Source organism: Electrona antarctica (genome assembly GCF_951216825.1).
Source record: "Electrona antarctica genome assembly, contig: scaffold_33, whole genome shotgun sequence".
NCBI classification, from domain to species: domain Eukaryota; kingdom Metazoa; phylum Chordata; class Actinopteri; order Myctophiformes; family Myctophidae; genus Electrona; species Electrona antarctica.
Window position 1 is genome coordinate 163,249 of NW_027638147.1, and position 20,181 is coordinate 183,429.

A 20,181-nucleotide genomic window follows, 5' to 3' on the forward strand; every position below is an offset into this window, starting at 1 on the left:
TCATTGTAATAGAGTGTTTGTTCAGTCACAGGGCTCTCCATGTCTGTGTAATAAAAATGTGAGAAGATTAATAAACAATATCATATAAGATCTTTATACCACTGCTATCAACTCCATCAAGCTCATCCTGGGTCTCCCCTAACCTGACTCCGCCAGATGGGGCAGCAGAGAGTACACTGGGTACTCTCTGCTGCCCCATCTGGCGGAGTCAGGTTAGGTCTCCCCATCAACAGCTACGTTCAGAGTATCCTTATCTAATTGTACTTTATTGCAGCATCAAGTTGCACAAGCATAACCACCACTGAAATCGGACATCGATCTCCCTCTCCCTCATGTTACAAAACATTGTGTTACCGCTGCGCAGTGTTTACTCACCTGGTAGAGACACTCTATAGATATGATCAATTAAACTTAACGTGATATCAAAAACCAACAGCCATTAAGTCATCAATAATGTTTATAGAACACATTGTAGTGAATTCTAAGTAGTTTAGAGACAGTTGGAACTTGGCACGGAGCCATCGTGCGGTCGAAACGAATGGTGTCGGTAGTCTACTTGGAATTCACTAAAACATGTTCTATAAACATCATTGATGAATTAATGGCTTTTTAAAATGTATATATTATGATAAGTTTCAGTGATCATATCTATAGAAAAGTGTCTCTTACCATGCGAATATATCAGTCCATTGTGTTGTGCTGGATCATGCCCATGCAGTCAAGGAAAACATTCCAATCGGCCTCTAGCTTGTTTCATTTTCTAAAGTAGCGTTCCTTGTCGAGTGGCAACAAGGATCTGTGCCTGTGATCTGGCAAGCCATGATGCCTACTTTTAAATTAGTAGTATTTAAAGCATCTACGTTTGAAAACCCAACACTTCACTGTTTATTCCGGTTGGGAGAACTCTGAACTTTCCCCCGGCTCCACCCCCCAGCTATATTGACGCCCCTGATGACAAAAGTCGGTGTCGGTGTATATATGTATAGTTTATATGTTTAGTTTCATTATATAGATATTCCACTGTTACGTTCTTAGCTTATGCATGTTTCATGATAACTACTTTTTATGTATGTGATGTATTGCCATGCTTTTTGTTCTTGCTTAATGTAAATCGTTCTGGATTAAGAGCGTCTGCTAAATGCCTAAATTGTAAATTGTAAGCTCGTCGGTACAGGGTGGCCTGTTTCTGCGGGCTTGCATTCAGCTTGTCAATTGTTATATCCGATACGGTGTATCCTTACTACTTCCTGCTGGTCTTTTGGGTGGTGTGCATTTCTGTGGTGTGTTTCTGCTGCCTCTCGGTGCTCAGTGCTCTGAAACAGCCTGGACCAGGAGAAGGACAGAGGGACAGTGGGGAGGGAAATGGCCTGAAGAGAAGAGCTTTTAGAATAATTCTGATCAGCTAGTAGTAATGTCACTGACTATAATGAGCTATATTCCCTGTATGTTGTGTTTCGTCTGCTGATGTTCAGATCTCAATTCTAATAGCCGTGATGTCAATGCTTGTTCATCCTTTGCTCTCCACAAAGCTGGGAAACTGCCATGCTTCAAGTAGTCATGGGGATATTATAATAATCATGAATGAATTGAATACATTCCTTACTAAGACATTTCTTCACCTATGTGTTTGTAAAGATGTTAACACATGTCACAAATCCATAACAAGCTTTGTTTTGTATGGAAAACACTCCTTGGGCGGCCAACCGGCCATACCCACTTTTCCAGGTCATCACCTTTACAAACACATTGGTAAAGAAATCTCTTTGCAAGGAATTTATTCACAGATTGGAAATCCTTCTGATAAAATTCCCTGACTAAAGGGGCTCTGAAAGCAGGATAGATCTCTTACCAGACCCGTGTATGACCCACATGTGTCAGAGAAACCTATTTAAATTATTGAGATATTTGTCATGTTGTTGTTTATTGAATTACTTGTGGTAGGAGAACTGTATTTTGACAATTACATTGACATTATTACGTTATTGTTCATCATATATACATTGTTTCTCAGGCTAAATTCATGTGTATTGATGTATATTTGGAGGAACCACATCACATTAAATTACATAACTTTTAAAGTATGAACCTAAGTTTCTGTCTCCCCTAAATGAGAGCATAACTTCAGCTATTCTGACATGCTCAAACACAGTTTTAGTAGGATAGGACCCCAGGGGTGAGCACCTGGCCAGTTGAATCTAGATAAACATGCCTGTTTAATACACAAATTCAGAAGATTCAGCGTCCATCCAGGATATGGCCGATCTGTTGCTGTTGTGTGAGATGTTGTGGTGATTTGACCTGAGGGTCTACATCAGATCAAAATGTGTGTTTTCTTTTTAAAAGAAAAGAGGTCTTTATACCACGGCTTGGTGTGTGGCTTCTACCCCTTTAACGTTAGAGGTTGTGGTGACATTCATGACTCCAATGAGTCGGCCTGGGCCATGGCTCAGTGGTCCAGGCACCATGGCTGGTAATCCAGTCTGGCAGTGTGCCGCGGGTTCGACTCCCGATCCAGACGGCCTTTACTGCATGTCTTCTCCCCATTTCTTGTCAGCCTACTGTCTGTCCCTCTATAAAAATATAAAATAAAGGCGAAAGCCACAAAAAGACTCCAATGAGTCGCTTCAGTTCAAACATGTTGATGTGGGCCAGAATTTTGCATTGAACATCCATCTGTGGTAGTTTCTGCATCATCGAGCACCACGCATTATTTGAATGTCACACGCAGGCCTATTTTAGACTAAACTAGACAGGGTGGCAAAAACAAACAAACATAAAACATTTGAAAACACCAACGATAAAACGGACGTATTTCAAATGAAATCAGGCAATCCACAAGCTCACTCATTTTGTAGAACATGGTGCCTGATCCATATAGCACCGGAGTCTGATGTCAATATCGGTAGAGGGCGCAAGTCCATGGGTTCATGTACTTTTATTTGCATTGTAATCCCCATAGGGGGATTTTAGATCGCCTCATATAAGAACTGTGTTTGAAAAATAAACATGTCATCCCTGCCGTTTCACTCATATGGATATGAAGAATCAACTGAGAGAAAATGCTATTGTTACTGCTGCTGAATTAGTTACATTTTCGCTATAAACAGACTGTATCATATATGAGTGACTGAGTGTCTGAAATGAGTGACTGAAATGAATCACTGATAGGCTATTAAATCGGTCAAATATTGGCAAAATTGCCAAATCATATAAGAAAGAGACAACATTGTGCAAATAGCTGATCTACATGCTCACAATGAGCTTGTAAATCAGCTGTTATCACAATATTTATCTAGAGAACCTGTTCAAATAGGATTATTTTGTGGGGGTCGTGGCCTGAAAAGGTGAGAACCACTGGTCTAAATAATATGACCTGTTCATGAACTACTTTGAATTCATTAATTTGGATTATTCATAAAATGGAACATGACGCTTGTGTGGCGGATTAATACCCATTGTCTATAATATGACCTGTTCATGAACTACTTTTAATTCATCTGTTTCTCATCATCATTCAAATATGTGACTTTGATGGAACATGAAGCATCGATGGTTTGCTGCTGTGTATTGACCTAAACATACAGAACCAAACATTGCACAAGACAACAACAAACTAATGTAACTCGTCAGATATATAAGAATACTGTAGAATTATGGTCATGGCTGGAGTTGTCTGTGAAGAGAGACATTGTTTGGAGCTTCCTATTGTATGAACCAACTAGAAAAGGTTACATTTGTATTTTGTACATAATTTGCTGCATATGAACAGTGACAAATGTATGTAGCAGGTGTGGCGCTACCTATATGGCCTTATGAGTGTAAGTGAAATCACTTTAGGCTCTGTGTTGAGCAAAGCTATATAGTCTGATATACTCATTGTAATAGAGTGTTTGTTCAGTCACAGGACTCTCCATGTCTGTGTAATCCAGGATATGGCCAGTCTGGATCTGTTGCTGTTGTGTGAGTTTGACCTGAGGGTCTACATCAGATCACAATGTGTGTTTTCTTTTAAAAAAGAAGACGTCTTTATGCCACGGCTTGGTGTGTGGATGCCTGCATGGCTTCTACCCCTTTAACGTTAGAGGTTGTGGTGACAGCAGCTCCAATGAGTCTCGCTTCAGTTCAAACATGTTGATGTCTGGGACAGAATTTTGCATTGAACATCCATCGGTGGTAGTTTTTGCATCATCAAGCACCACGCATTATTTGAATGTCACACGCAGGCCTATTTTAGACAAAGTAGACGGTCTAAAAAAATAAAAATAAACATTAAGAGTTCAAGACACAGACACATAAACACATTATAAAAGAATATTTGAAAACACAAAAAAAGGAAGAGTAGAAAAACTCAGCGGAAAGGTTTTTACGGCTCTATTTAGAACACAGTGAAAAGATTCGATCTACAAGCTCACTCATTTGTAGCACATGGTGCCTGATCAATGGAGCAATCAAAGCAATGATGACTCCCACTTTTTGTACCTGTAGGCCTACCTGTATATTGGAGCATGGCTACCGCTGAACACTTCAAATACAGTACTTTTCTAACAGACGGAATGCAATTGACCTTTATACCAATACAATCATATATATATTAAAAAAAAAGGTTAATATGTGTACTGCATGTCACATTAAAAGCGTCATTTTATTTACCCGGGCAGCGCTGCACTTTTAGACTGACATGTTTGTGCCAGCATGTGCCATGTTTGATCGTCTCTTGTCTTGATTGTTTAAACATGACGTCATGGGCCGCTATGCTCGATTTTTTTCAGGTATTGGTTATCAAGCTCCATCCCTACTTTTACGGGCCCGACGTTTTCGTGCTGGGCCTCGGGCTCCATTATATATACTAGAATTTCGCCGCCCTTCGGGCGGCTCATCCTAGAGTTACGTAGCAGCGCAATATGGGGAGAAGGAAATTGCGGGAGTTGACAGACTCCACTTCATGTTTCAGCTGTGTGTTTATACCCAGTATTGTGTAGAAACGGATGGGTTATTAATTATTATTATGTGTTGTTGCGCGCCCGCCCGCCCGCCCGCCCGCACACACACACACACACACACACACACACACACACACACACACACACACACACACACACACACACACACACACACACACACTCACTCACTCACTCGCGCACTTGTCAATTGAAGTCCGGACTGTCCGGCCATGGCCCGCGATGCGAAACGAAAATCCTCCACGGTGTACTGTGAAGAACACAGCTGCTTTAGCTGCGTTCACCAAGCGTAGTGTAGTTGTGTGGCGTTTGCCGTGCGATAGGCGAGAGATGTGTGTGTCGGGTTGTTGCCGGCGTGTTGTTGCTGGCGGTGGCCGTCATGGGTCCTTATTAGTGTAGTCTAGTCAACACGACGTGGTGGTGTGGTCGCCTGGCCGGCACAGCAGCCAGAGGGGGAGGGGGGAAATAACGCGTGTGTCACTGTGAAGGCCGTACCATTGGACTGGCCCCATGAAGTGAACGGAGTTGGCGTAACTTGGCAAAGTGGTGACGATTTTGACGTAGGCTGGTGGTCTTGCGCAAGAATGTGTTATTTCATAAACATGGGTATTGTACTGTAAATATGACAGTTGCATGGATGCTAAGTAGTGTTTGATGTCTGGACAGGCATGCTGTTGGTGTTGTGCATGCTTGAGATGTGTGTAAACGGTGTGGTTTGGTAGGAGAAGGCGGACAAAGGATGGGGTGTTGCGCTGTCTATTAGGGTGGCAGGATGTCACACGCAAGCCTATTTTAGACAAAACTATAGGGTGGCAAATAATATAAAGATCAATATGAGGCATTAAGAGTTCAAGACACAGAGCATGTGAATTGAGTACCACAGACGAATAACAGTCTAAGTCCACACTATTGATCCATAATATATAAATGATAGATAAGGGTTCAGGAAAACGAGGCCTTTTCGTGGAGGGGTCAGTCTGAAATTTGGACTTAGACTGTTTTTCGTCTGTGGTACTCAATTATAAACACATACACATTATAAAAGAACATTTGAAAACACCAACAAATAAAATTGTAAAATTGCTTGTATATATTGGAGCATTGTCCAGGGGGCTGGCCATCCATCCATCCATCCATCCATCCATCCATCCATCCATCATAGTTACACCAGGGCCATGGGTTGTGTCATGGGTTTATAAACAAATTATCGGAACATGCAGTGCCCAAGGTTATCCAGCTAAGGACAAAGTTTGCATGATGAATATGAATTTCCATGGAATCAAAAGCAATATGAAAATGCTTTTAAGTGCATTTTGTCCAGGGTTATTATCTTTACTTTTGTTTTGTTTTTCTTCTTCTCCATCCCATCGTTCCAGTGTTGTATCTGTGTGGAGCGTTACATAGCGGTGGTTCACCCCGTGGTGTTTCTCAGGTACAAAGCTCTTCGCTACAGGGTGGCCTGTTGCTGCCCTGTCTGGCTGACGGCGCATGCGTTCAGTTCGTCAATCGTTATATCCGATACGGCGGGGTACCCTTACTACTTCCTGCTGGTCTTTTGGGTGGTGTGCATTTCTGTGGTGTGTTTCTGCTGCCTCTCGGTCCTCAGAGCTCTGAAACAGCCTGGACCAGGAGAAGGACAGAGGGACAGTGGGGAGGGAAACGCCAAAGTCTTATTTTTGAGAGTGCAGAGTAAAGTCGACTTTACTGGGGTTTCTCGTTCCTTCTCCCCTCAGTGTTCTAAAATTGGTGGTTCACTGGTGGTTCAATCGGTGTGTGTGTGTGTGTGTGTGTGTGTGTGTGTGTGTGTGTGTGTGTGTGTGTGTGTGTGTGTGTGTGTGTGTGTGTGTGCGTGTGTGCGTGCGTGCGTGCGTGCGTGCGTGCGTGCGTGCGTGCATTTGTGCGTGCTCGTGAATGAGTGAATGTAATGCGTTGTTTATAAAGGCACTATGTATATAAATGCTCCATTTACAACAAACTGTATATAAAACATGGTCAAACATTTATCTGTGAAATACTCAGCTGTCTCCGACTGTGTCGTTTGCCTCAACATCCTGCCCGATCCAGAATTCCTCGACACAGCCCACAGACACACTTCTCGTCGTCTTTCCGGCTCATGTGTCGCTGTCGAAGTGTACCTCAGCGTTGCGTGCGTCTTGAGCGATGTATAACGTCCTATACATTGCTGTACGGGAGATTTGTTCTCTGTATTTGACCCATCTCTTGGAGCAGTGTAGCCGTGCCGTGCCTCGAAATTTGTAGTTGATCTAACCCCCCCAATCTAACCCATTGATGCTGAGTGCCAAGCAGGGAGGCATTGGGTCCCATTTGATGCAGTCTTTGGGTATGACCCCGGCCGAGGATCGAACCCCCGACCTCCCAGTTTCAGGGCGGACACTCTAACCGCAAGGCCACTGAGCGGAGATCGTAACGAAACATGACTCCAGTACTCATTTGACTCTGTCACCATTGTACACGGCCAGTGAACTCATGATGGATGGGGGAAACAAGCCTCAGTGTTGAATGGATAGCGTTCCAAGTTAACAGATATACTAGCTGTGACTTATCCCTCGTTGACTCCCCAGACCAATTAGCCTGCCGTTAGTCGTTTCCTCGCTTTACAACGGAGAACACACAGGCAGTGGTGGAAAGTAACCAGGTACATTTAATCAAGTACTTTACTTTACTTGAGGTGCTTACATAACCTGAATATTTCATTTTTTTTAAATACTTTTTACTCCCCTATTGAACACTTTATTTAGCCTACTAGTTATTTTGCAGATATAGATTTCAAATCGTGCATTAACTTCATAAGTCCTATTTGTATAATTTGACTATGAGAAAATTCAAGCTCACAAATCGGCGGCAAGATCGAAAATTGTGAAGCATTCAGAAAAAGGCCTACGTTTGTACTTTTAGCGCCAATACTTTTTTGTAGTTCTACTCAAGTAAAAATACGATTGGAGATTTTTTTTACTTGTAATAGAGTATACCAGCATTTCTACATTGTGGTGCTGCTTACGTATAAGCAAAAACAATCGTCGTCCTACTTCAGAAACCACACGGCTGGTTGATTCCCAGACCAATTAACCCGCCGTTTGGTCGTGTCCACGCTGTTAAAAGGGAGAACAAACAGCTGCATGGCCGCCGCCTTCCATTCACGATGAATAACTTCATTATGGGAGAGCTGCGGGTATCACTCAAGTGTCCATCCTCTGACACCTTTATATTTGTGCTCTAACAGCATGGCTATACGCAAACATCTCCACGCCCCATATAACACATCCTGCTACCACGGAGGCAGCGAGTAGCAGGAGGAATCTGTGCGCCGAGGCCATGGTGTTGTAAGAAAGCCAAAGGTTTATTATAGTTTTTCCAGACCAAAGGCGTCACGGAGACTATGTTTTGCACCTTGTGTCCGTCCGTACGTCTGTCTGTCCGTCCGGGCGTCCGTCCCTCCGTCCGTCTGTGTGTCTGTGTGTACGTGTGTCTGTGTGTATGTGTGTCTGTGTGTATGTGTGTCTGTGTGTATGTGTGTCTGTGTGTATGTGTGTCTGTGTGTATGTGTGTCTGTGTGTACGTGTGTATGTGTGTCTGTGTGTATGTGTGTCTGTGTGTACGTGTGTATGTGTGTCTGTGTGTACGTGTGTACGTGTGTCTGTGTGTATGTGTGTATGTGTGTCTTTGTGTATGTGTGTCTGTGTGTACGTGTGTACGTGTGTATGTGTGTCTGTGTGTCTGTGTGTATGTGTCTGTGTGTATGAACTTTGTATGTGTGTCTGTCTGTCTGTGTGTCTGCAAACAGCTAATCTCCAGCACCGTCGGCTTGATCCCAGAGAAACTATGCACCCTCCCCCGAATGTTTTTAAATAGGCCTGTTATAGCGCCACCTGGAGCAAAACGCATGTTTTTTAATATCCTACATTTTTTATCCATACATCCGAACTTGAACCCGGTTTGCTGCACAAGTGCTGTCATTTTGCCCATTGAGAGACAGTAATAGAGCTTGCCTGCTTGACATTTTTACCATTGAGTACAAGTACGCGTGAGCGGCGCGTGTGCGTGCGTGCACATGTGTGCGCACATACAGACCAGAATTCTGGCAGTCGAGCTTTAACAAAAAAATCTACCTTGTAATTTCTTTTGAATACGTAAAAACAGCTGACACATTTACGTTGACTAATGCAGAAAACACAGTCGCAGCCAGGACACAGGAAGAGCCGGGCCAAATGCAGTTAAAGGGACACAAGTCCATTTTAATTAGCACCCCTGAGGCTGTAGTTTCCATAAATCGTCCCAGGACACTGGAAAATGATATTTTACCATTTACACACAGATAAGTGCTTTTGCAGTCTTGGGCTGAAACAAAAGAGGGGGGGAAAAAAACCCACACGTTGTGATTGAGCAGTCCAGTTAACCACTTACACCCCACACATTGTTGTGCAGAATCTCAAGGAGTTTGAGCACCACTCATTATAAAAGGATACGTTTTTCAGGAATCTGTTAGGATTTAGAAGAAATTTGTAGAATCGGCCTCAGATCTTAATATCTTCGCTGAAAATAGCCGATATTACAAGCTTTCAAAGGCTTGTGTTACGACCCAGACTCTCACGCTTGGTGTATAGTTTGAGGGGGATTATATGGTATTGGGATTATGGTATTTTTTTACTCTTACTCTTTCCTATCGTTAGCATTGTATTATTATTATTAATATTATTATACATGTGCATTATTCGGTAACAGGTACGGTCGCCCCTTTTCCATCTCGCCCCACGCTGTAAATAACAAACATAATTCATGTTGGTGATTATATAAAAGGTGTTATCATATTAATTTATCATTGTTAAGTTCACTCTGTATATCCACAGGCATAATAGCGTGATGATGCCATTACAAAACATGGGCTACATGGAAGAAATGTGCTTAACAAAACGAAATTAACTGCTAGAAGGTCCTAAATGAACTTAATTAAGCAGTCACCGTCTCTGTCTCACGTTATTCTTTCTTAATTTTACAGAGTATAGAGATCGATTACTATACAATCGAATAAATCTGTATACAAGATAATTTTCAGATTTCAGAGAGGGAGGGAAATACTAAATGAACTGTTAACGACATTAACACATTTCGCGGGGGCGAGTTGGTAAAGGAGCGAGTCGTCTGGTAATCCATTATTCTACTACAAAATGTACTCTTACGTACCTGTACACAAAGATGTAACTAACAGTAAAGTACAACCTTGAACGCTGCAGAGATATAGGGCACAATTTTCGTCACCGCTAAACCGCTTATCCCTAAACTTCTTTGCCTTTTTTTTTACTATTTTGAAAAACATTTTTGAATAGTTCAACTAGCCAATCTACATTGACACGCTGTGAGCTTGTAGACTGACCATTTTAACTATTCAAAAATGTTTTGCAAAATAGTAAAACAAGGCAAAGAAGTTTAGGGATAAGGGGTTTAGCGGTGACAAAAATGGAGCCCATAGTCTATGAACAGCTTTCTCACACACGGATTTGTCTCTCTCTTGGTGTGTGAAGTGATATAGAAATGGCATCGTCCGTGGATCTGTTCTGACCGTTATAGGGAATAGTGTGGTCAAGTAACACAATGAGACGCACAGTAGAGAGTCAGTGGACTGAACATGCCAGACCACCACTCACGCACGTACGGCCCTTCAAGGAGAGACAGAGGGCAGTGTTGGCCCATCCTCTTGCCCTGTGTGCGTGCGTGCGTGCCTGCGTGTGTGTGTCTCGCCACGTCACCACGACACAACAAACGTGCCATGATGTATGGGCCCAAATGTCGCATTGAAATTCCTGCGAGGCTGTTTCCCCCTCCTGCCACATGCACCAGAATTGAGGAGGGGGAGAGGGTGATGAATGGACCTCCCCCGCCACATGTCTCACACACACACACACACACACACACACACAGTCACACACACACACACACACACACACACACACACACGCACACACACACACACACACACACACACACACACACACACACACACACACACACACACACACACACACACACACACATCCCATAGATTACTGCGACACTTGTGACAGTACGGCCTGACACAATGTGTGCTGATGATGATGGCTCGTCTTTCATTCCTTCTCATCTCTCCTTTTTCCTTAACCCCCTCCCCCCTTTTTATTTCCTCAATAGAGGGTATGCGTGTGACATCATCATCAAACCCGGAAGTTATGCAGGAATGCCTAATGAGTGGCAAAAAACTACTTCCTGGCCTTGACAGCCCATACACCAAACAGAAAAGTCCTATCTGATTGCATTAAACAATGTTAAACTCACTTTTCCTGTTGCTTTGCCACTCGATGTGCCATTCACTTTAAGCATGAGCATACTCTATTATGTCTGTGTCCTTTTGGACAAACAGCGTATAAGAATACCATCCAATCGGAAAACGTGTTTGGACAGGAAGACGGGAGTGAGTGACTGTCAGAACACCTATACGCAGGTATGTGGAGAGGACTGACTGACTGACTGAACACCTGTTACATATACTGTCACATTCCGTGACCTGTTCTGCATTTTGCATGTGTTCCTTGGTTTTTAGTTATCTAGTGTTTCACCTAACTGTTTTCCTGTGATTTTGTAGTATTGTGTTCCATGTTTCTTATTTCCAAGTTAAGAGTTGATCTTGCACGGTGTACTTTTATTTTGCAGTACGTTTTGTCTCTTGGTTTCCTCTGTTGCTTTTGTTGCCTGTGTTGTCTCACCATGATTAGCCTAGTGTTTCCACCTTGTCCTGTTCACCCCAGCCATAGATATTATAAAAAATAGATGCCTCACTAGCCGCTGCAGTTCATTGGAGCAACGTGTATCCCAATGAAGGCAGGAAGTCAAGCGGAAGTGCAGTGCTGAAGGCTTTTTTTTTTTTTTAACAAATCATATACAAACAAATCATAAACAAACAAACACAAACAACAAAGTTATTAATACAACAATACAACAACAGAGCCAGGGGGGATTAAATTACTAACAGAAAACATTAAAGAGTGAACACAAAGCAACAGTTCTCCGCAGCTTTCTTATTTAGAAGTGCTGAAGGCATTTGCTGAAGGCACGCTGCATCGCTGCCCAAGTGACGTCACTCATGTGACTCCTCCAAGTCTCTCGCTGTCACTCAAGTGACTACTGGCCAATGACAGTGCGTCTTTTCCGGGACTTGTTATACGCACGCGGAAGCTGGTCATTGAAGGCAAATGCTTTGCAAGGAATCTCGGAAAAATTGTGCCTTCAATTGTGACACACGCCTCAGAGCCGGAAAGGGCGTCTACGTTTATATGTCTATGGCCCCAGCCTGTTGATTATTAGTTCTGTTCACCTGTGTCCTGTTACTCCCTGTGTCTATATATACTCCCCTGTTTGTTCATTTCCTTGTCGGATTATTAGTGTTAGTCACAGTTTTCTGTCCCTGAAGTTATCCTTGCTTAGTGTTTGTTATTTTCCCAGTGCTCCTCGTGTTCCTTGTTTTTTTGGTGTTAATAAACACATTGAACATTTCCTGACTGTCGTCCTGCATTCGGGTCCTACCCTCTCTGGTCTCGAACCGTGACGCAGGTCATACGCAGGTAAGTGGAGAGGACTAGCTGCCTTACTGTCTGAACACATAAGCAGCCAACGCAGGTATGTGCTGTGGATTTTTCTAGCTAAACTGGGGCGCTACGTCGCATGCACGCACTCGCGAGGGATCGGCAATTGAAATAACCTCTTTCATATAGGCCTATTTATTGCCACGAAAAAGTGATTTAGATGGAAGGCATTTGTAGAATCGGCCTATCAGGTCTTAACTCTTTGAGAGTTTCATGGATTTCTATATAGTTTTTAGACTTCTCTATGGCAGAATGGCGTTTTTGAATGATTTATTGAAAATTCTCTGTTGTGAATGTGTGACAACGAAAGACCTTCAGAGAAAGCTTGGCTTGTCTGCTTCCAGGAAAAAAATGAACTGAGTTGATAAAATGTTTAGTTGTGGTGTTGGAAGCCATTTAAAAGAGCCTGCATTTACACTGGGTAGTGTTTCTAGGACAACAAAAAAAGTTATGACCGGTTGAAGTTTTATTTTCTAAATAACTTTTTTTCTGCTGGGCGTACATAGCCATGCAATATCTCATTTTAAAGGGTGAGTTGTCTAGTTCAATTAAAATAAAATAAAAAGTTTCTCACATGTACCACTGTAGATATTTTGCCATCTATAAATAGCATGGTCAGTCATGATCAATCTGACCTATCCAGCTAAAAGTCCCCCTAGCTCTGAAATGGAACATCATATAAACTCAATTCTTTTTTGGGGTAAAATTAGACATTCTAACGCACATTTTGATATATACCATGTTTACATAGTCTTACCAGTACCGTGTCTATTCATGCATGTATCTCAAAAACCTGTTGTGAAGAAACAGTTTTGATAAAAAACTCATCCAAGGACATTGTTTTGATATGACTTTGTGCCCATGATATGTATCAAAATATAGACTTGAATGTATACTGTATTATAACAAAAAAATTGGGTTCTTACCATCTACCGTTACAGAGTAAATCACAGTTGAAACTCGCTTAGTCAAACCATAAACCTCAGACTAGTGAACAAAATAGCCATGACAGGTCTAACTCATTGTAAAAGCTTGTCTTTTATTTTTTATGACTACTAACATAATACAATTATAATAAATATTACAGAAAATAAATAGGCCTACATACAAAACAGTTGTCCCCAAACTCCCCAGTGTCCCCAAACCACTGCATTCCAGTTGTTCTTGACGGTGTGTGTGTGTGTAGGCTAAATTTAAAAAAAAACAACAACTGAAATGAATGAATGCATCCGGTTCAGTGTCGGAGAACTCCATCGCAGTCTTGACTCTTCGTCTTCATCATCATCATCATCATCATCATCATCATCCTCCTCCTCCGATGCCAGTTCTAAATATATAAAAATAAACATTTAGCTGTAGTCAGCCCGGCCAATAGCCAGTTGGGGGGGGGGGACGTAGGCTATCTGACATCATCGTCATCATCATCATCACACGGAGACACACTAAACAATGTACAATCATGATTGTATACAATATACAATGAATGCAATTATCATGCAAGCTCAGACGTCAATGAAACGTCATACAGATCTTATATAATACGCTACTGTTAGCTTCACTCCCCGTCCCCCCTCCGATCCTTGTAGCAACGTCATCATAACCACGCGTTGCTTCAGTAAACGATGCATGTTTGTTCTCCGTCTTTGTAGACAGTAAATAAAAGGAGCGAACATTACTCTAAAGATCAGATCGCCTATAAGGCACGCTACAATATAAAATACTTGTACTGCCATGCGTGCATGCCTGCTACGATACATTTGTACTGCACCAACCAACCGATCGACACCAACCCCCCCCTCCAGCCCTTAGCCAGCACCAATGCACCGACCAACACCATTAGCCAGCACATTCGGTGCTGGCTAATGGCTGGGGGCCATCGTGGTGAGTCATTCTGGCGTCATGATCTGACTAGTAGTAGTAATTATCCAAGCATCTATTTGTAGCGATCATCTTATGATTTCTGATCACTATAGAAGGGCATTTTCTACAATAAGATTACCTCAAAACATTCCGGGTTGATCGTCTTCTTCAATGGTTTCCCGGTATAGCTCATCGGACGACGATGGGGAGACAATGAAAAAAGGAGGGAGGGAGCAGCGAGTCTCGCTGTAAGCACTGGACCAGGGCTACTCCGCCTGGAGAAGGCGACTGGGACGCGTATGGATCAATACTACTACCACAAAACTCGCTCAAATAAATAGTACTGCTTTCAACTTTTTCTGCTAGAAAATCGCTCGGGCGAGACGGCAAACAGGCAAAACAATGAAAACTATGAAGACTCCCTCTGCCCCCACTGTTTACAGGGGGTGGGACCAGCTTCCAATGGCAACACGTACACGTGTGTCACGTGACACGGGTTTTCTGGGTAATGTAGTTGGAATATAAGCTCAGGAATTTAAACAGCGCTTCGGAGCATATTAATATGTTTAGATTCATCAAAAACTGTGAAGACGCCAATTGGCGTCATTGATCATTTACGGAATTCTGATGAAGACGCCAATTGGCGTCTTTCATCTTCTAAGGGTTAATGGCTCCATGAAACGACGTCATTGGCCCAACATGCACGTCATATATAGGCTACCCCGTGGTGGCATCAAACAGGCCGCCCGGGGGAGGGGCTCTCGCCAGCTAATCGCAATGCTGGCTCCTCGGGTCCAGTCTGCACCTCGTCAAAACAGTCAGACGGCGTCTGATGGCGGCGGTCTTAAACTTCTGGACCTGTCAGCACAGGACAAGCCAAGGAGGAACGTGCTTTCACGCTCTGCCGAAAATAAACACATACAGTACGCCCCCCCCCCCTGTGCATTGGTTTAAAGGGGATGATGTCTCGGCCCGGCCGGGCGGGCACTGGGTGCTGAAAATATTGGGTGTGAAGAGCTTTTTGGTATGTGGGTTTTTTTTTTGTGGGACGGTGTCTTGGCTACTGCAGTGTGGGAGTGTTGTGATCCCTGCTTGCGACCTCTTATGCTTGACCTCTCTCTCTCTCTCTCTCTCTCTCTCTGTCTTATGCTTGCTATCTCTCTCTCTCTCTCTCTGTGTGTGTCTTATGCTCGACCTCCCTCTGCTTCTGTGCATGTCATCGCTGTCCTGTGTGGAAACCTCGTATGTCCAACAAAACTGTTACTTTTCGAGGAAACTGGTGGAATATTGCTGTTATGTTAAAAGGTTTAAAGTGGTTAAGAATGTCTGTTATGTAACATACATATAGACCATAGATTTTCTTTGGAGATTCTGCTATTAGACTGATGATCGTAGTTCTTAGTTTACTTATGAATCATCCTAGATGACTATTTCTGTGCATTTCATGTATTGCCTTGTTTTGTCCTCGTTTGATATACTGTATAAATCGCTCAGGATTAAGAGCTTCTGCTAAATGCCTAAATAAATTGTAAATTGTTGCACATTTAAAGCAGCGTTTGTTAATACAATATAACTTATACAATCTATATGGTGGAGTATGTTAATACAATATTACTACAGTCTGCTATTTTTGAAAAATCATGAAAATGTGAATTAAATCAAGATTCAATTTATCCCCTGAGCAAGCAGGCAGGCTCTATTAGCTCAATGGTATAAATGTCAGTACTTGGGCAGGAAACTGTGTTCAAATCCAGAGTAGAAGAGAAAAGTTACATAGTGTCGCTTTAACCACTTTAAGTTTAAACCTTTCAATGTTTTTTTATCATTTTGAAAAACATTCTAAAGTAGTGGAAAATAGCTGCAAGTTCAGAGCACTCACGCACGCACGCACGCACGCACGCACTACACCGGTCTAATGAGGGCACCCAGAGGTCATGACCTTGTTTGACCTTTGATCTCTCCGGCATGCAGTCATATATATACTTGATGGGTGACTGTGACAGCATACATGGTGCAGAGACGGGACAGGCTTGGTCAGGGTCAAGGTCACAGAGGAGGCGTGAGCTTGTACTTGATCTTATTTTCACAATGTTTTCCTCTGTCTAGTGGTGCTGGCTGGTGACGAGGCGGACGCGTTATGATGACGTAATCGGAAATCAACCAACCGCAAGGGCTTCTGGGAAACTGAGTTCAATGCGTGAAGTGAACGAGGGTGTATATAGGGACAATCTTAGCTCCCTTTGCTCTTTGTATATGACCCGAATCAGGTTAGTGGCTTTTTTTGTCGGCTCAAAAAACAAATCATTGGAGTGTTTTCAAGCGGATTTTCATGGATCAAAGGCGCAAATACTTTGGCGTATCCTCCAAAGGTAATTAAACAATCCCGGCAGCCTCGGTATATGTCATAATTTAAAGCCCTCAAAGTGTTAAGCCAAGCATCTGGTGATCCCCCCCCCCCCCCCCGGTTTGGGAACCTCTGTTGTACAGTAGACTTTGTTAATTACAGTAGCAGGAGGTAGTCAGCTCTAATTACCAAATCGGGGCTGAGAGAGGGAGAGAGAGAGAGAGAGAGAGAGAGAGAGACTCCCTCCCTCCCCATTTTGCGGTTTGGCTTAACGAAAAACCAGCGACTTCTCAACGGGCCAGCTGTGGCCGTATACTGTTTTCCCAACGCAAAACGATATTCCCTAGTTTGACTTCTTTCCTGTAACACTTGCTGCTTAAAATACCCAACCTTACCTTTATCAGTCGGGTCTTATATATATACATAATACTGTGTATAGGCTGCCAAAGCCAGAGGAAGCCGGACGATTAGCAAATGTGATAATTGGCACCACGTCGGTTTAGTTTTCAGTGGTGAGACGTTTTCTTTTTTAGAAGCCGCTGGGGAGATTGACTCGACTCGACTTTATTTGTATAGCCCTTAATCGCTTTTACAGTCTCGAAGGGCTTGTTCCCATGCAGTTTACCCTTACAGTAACAAAGGAAATTAATCACCCACTGTCCTTAGCCTATAGACGCTACGGTTAGGACAAAAACCTCCCCTTTCTCCCCTTAGGGGAGAAAGAAACATCGAGAAGCAGGACACCAAAACGGTGGACAGCGTGGGGGGAAAGAATAAGACAAACATAAAAAGTCCATAGACTTGGGTGACACACACAAAGGCCCTTTATTTATTTATTTTTTTACAAAAATCTTCAAACATAGCAGATGTACTTTAATTAATTAGTAATTTAAAAGACCACTTCACCACTTTTGAACCTATCTTCATATAATTGGTCATCACTAATGTTCATGATAAAATGCAAAAAAACGAATTCTACTCTGTGGGCTATGGGCAGTTCAGAAACCTGTCCACCAGGTCTACACCATCAATGGGGTATCCAAGATAGAAACTGCAGGCTTTCTGGGGACCACCTGGAACCCCCTCAAGGACCACTGGTGGTCCCTGGACCGCTGGTTGAGAACCACTGTTCTACATCGATAGAGGGTATGCGCATGCTTAAAATGAATGGCACATCGAGTGGCAAATCGAGTGGCAAAGCAACAGGCAAAGTGAGTTTAACATTGTTTAATGTTGTTTAATGCAATCAGATAGGACTTTTCTGTTTGGATGTATGGGCTGTCAAGGCCAGAAAGTAGTTTTTTGCCACTCAGTAGGCATTCCTGCATAACTTCCTGGTTTGATGATGATGTCACGCGCATACTCTCTATTCTAAGCTTAATTGATTAATGAAAAAATAAACCCTTGGCCAAATGTACATTTGAAAATGTATTGGGGAACCCTGGTGTAATTAGTATAATAGTGTAATAGTGTAAATAGTGTAATAACCCTAATAGCCTACTGTGCCAAATTTGACACATGCCTACATTTATATCTATTGTTTGTGCTAAATTCAAATTGAGTATATCAACTTAATATAGCATCTGATTGAGGCAGAAACACAAATAACTTTTATTTCATTAGAAATTAATTCCGTCCAAAAGGGGTTAACCAAGCACTATACTGAATAATTCTGAGGTACTTGAGTCTCTTTTTCAATACTAATAATAATTTCTACTCCACTACATCTCTCTCTCTCTCTCTCTCTTGTTGTCTCTCTCTCTGTCTCTCTCTCCTCTTCCCATATATCAGTGGGAGATCAGACCTCTCCATCTTGCGTGTGTGCGTGCGTGCGCTCGTGCGTGCACATGCATGGGTGCGATAGAGGGGTTAATGGATGGGGCAGGATGAAGCATTGTGTTCCCGTGGTCAGAGGCGACCATTTGTTTTGTTGCTCCGATCAATGTGTGTGAGAGAGAGAGAGTAGCCGACCGCATGGGAGATGATGGACTGACGATCCCCTGACAAACCATAAGCCACTGTCAGCAGCGAGCGAGGCTGGAGGGTGGAATCTCGGCCCACCACCACAACCATCATCATCATCATCATCATCGCATCACATGCGGGACAAATCATCCGCCAACTATATCTGCCAGACAGCATCCAGAAGCCCAACCCAGTAGTCAAAGTCAAAGTCGTACGATTAGTCACACACGTTACCGCAGTGCAATTTGTTCTCCGCATTTGACCCATCTCTTGGAGCGGTGAGCCGCAGCCGTGCCGCATTCGGGAATCATTAGGTGATTTGACCACTCCCAATCCAACCCATTGATGCTGAGTGTCAAGCAGGGAGGCATTGGGTCCCATGTTTACAGTCTTTGGTGTGATGACCCGGCCGGGGATCGAACCCCCGACCTCCCAGTTTCAGGGCGGACACTCTAACCACAAGGCCACTGTCTGGTCATGGGTGAGTCTTAACATTTGTCTCCACGCACTCCCAGTTCAAATATTATTATTTTGGGGGTCACAGCCTGAAAAGGTTGAGAACCACTGGTATAGGACAGTGGTTCCCAAACGGTGGGTTCCCAAATTATTGTGGAGTGGAGGGGCGCCCAGATGATTAGCTTCATGTGGAACACTGTTTTCTCACTCCACAATAACCCTGCAAGCCGAATGACGTCATGATGACGTCATGATGACGTTCTCCGGTGACGTTCATGACGTTCAGGACTAGGCCAGATCACAGCCCATATATGGGGATGATCTTTATGTAATTTCTAGGACGTCTTCACCAGTTGAAATAATATAGCTTATTCTGGGCCAGATCTGACTAGTTATGATGATATGTGACTAAATTTGACTGAGGGACTGCCATTGGATTTTTTTGAATCTTCGTTTTTTTCATGTCATATGAAAGCAGGGAATCATAGCTTCAAATTGCCGTGCAAATTATTTGGTTATTTGGTTAAATTTCAATTTGCAAGCTGGAATGTGTAGTTGCTCTGGCCTCTGTCCTACTGCCACCTACTGTCCATGTACTGTATTACACAGTGGGTGAAAAAAAAACACACCCCTTAAGGCTAAACCTCACCCATCAGAGGTGTGGCTCCTCCCAAAGGTGCCTATCAAAACCTCAGTGGAAGAGACAAAGTGGTAGGGACTGTATCTTCGTATAGTTGGTCCTCACTAGTGCTCATGATAATACGGTACAATTCCTTTCTACTCTGTATGTGGTCTCAGAGGACAGCTGTTGTGAAACATACAGAGTAGAAAGGAATGTTATTGTGACCGCAGGTCGCAGTTACTATGAAATGGTGAATTTCCCGTCAGTTGTTTGTTGGACACGCCCCATATATGGTCATGCTTCGTGGCATCCCGTGATGTCATCAATATTAAGCCCATATGGAGATCT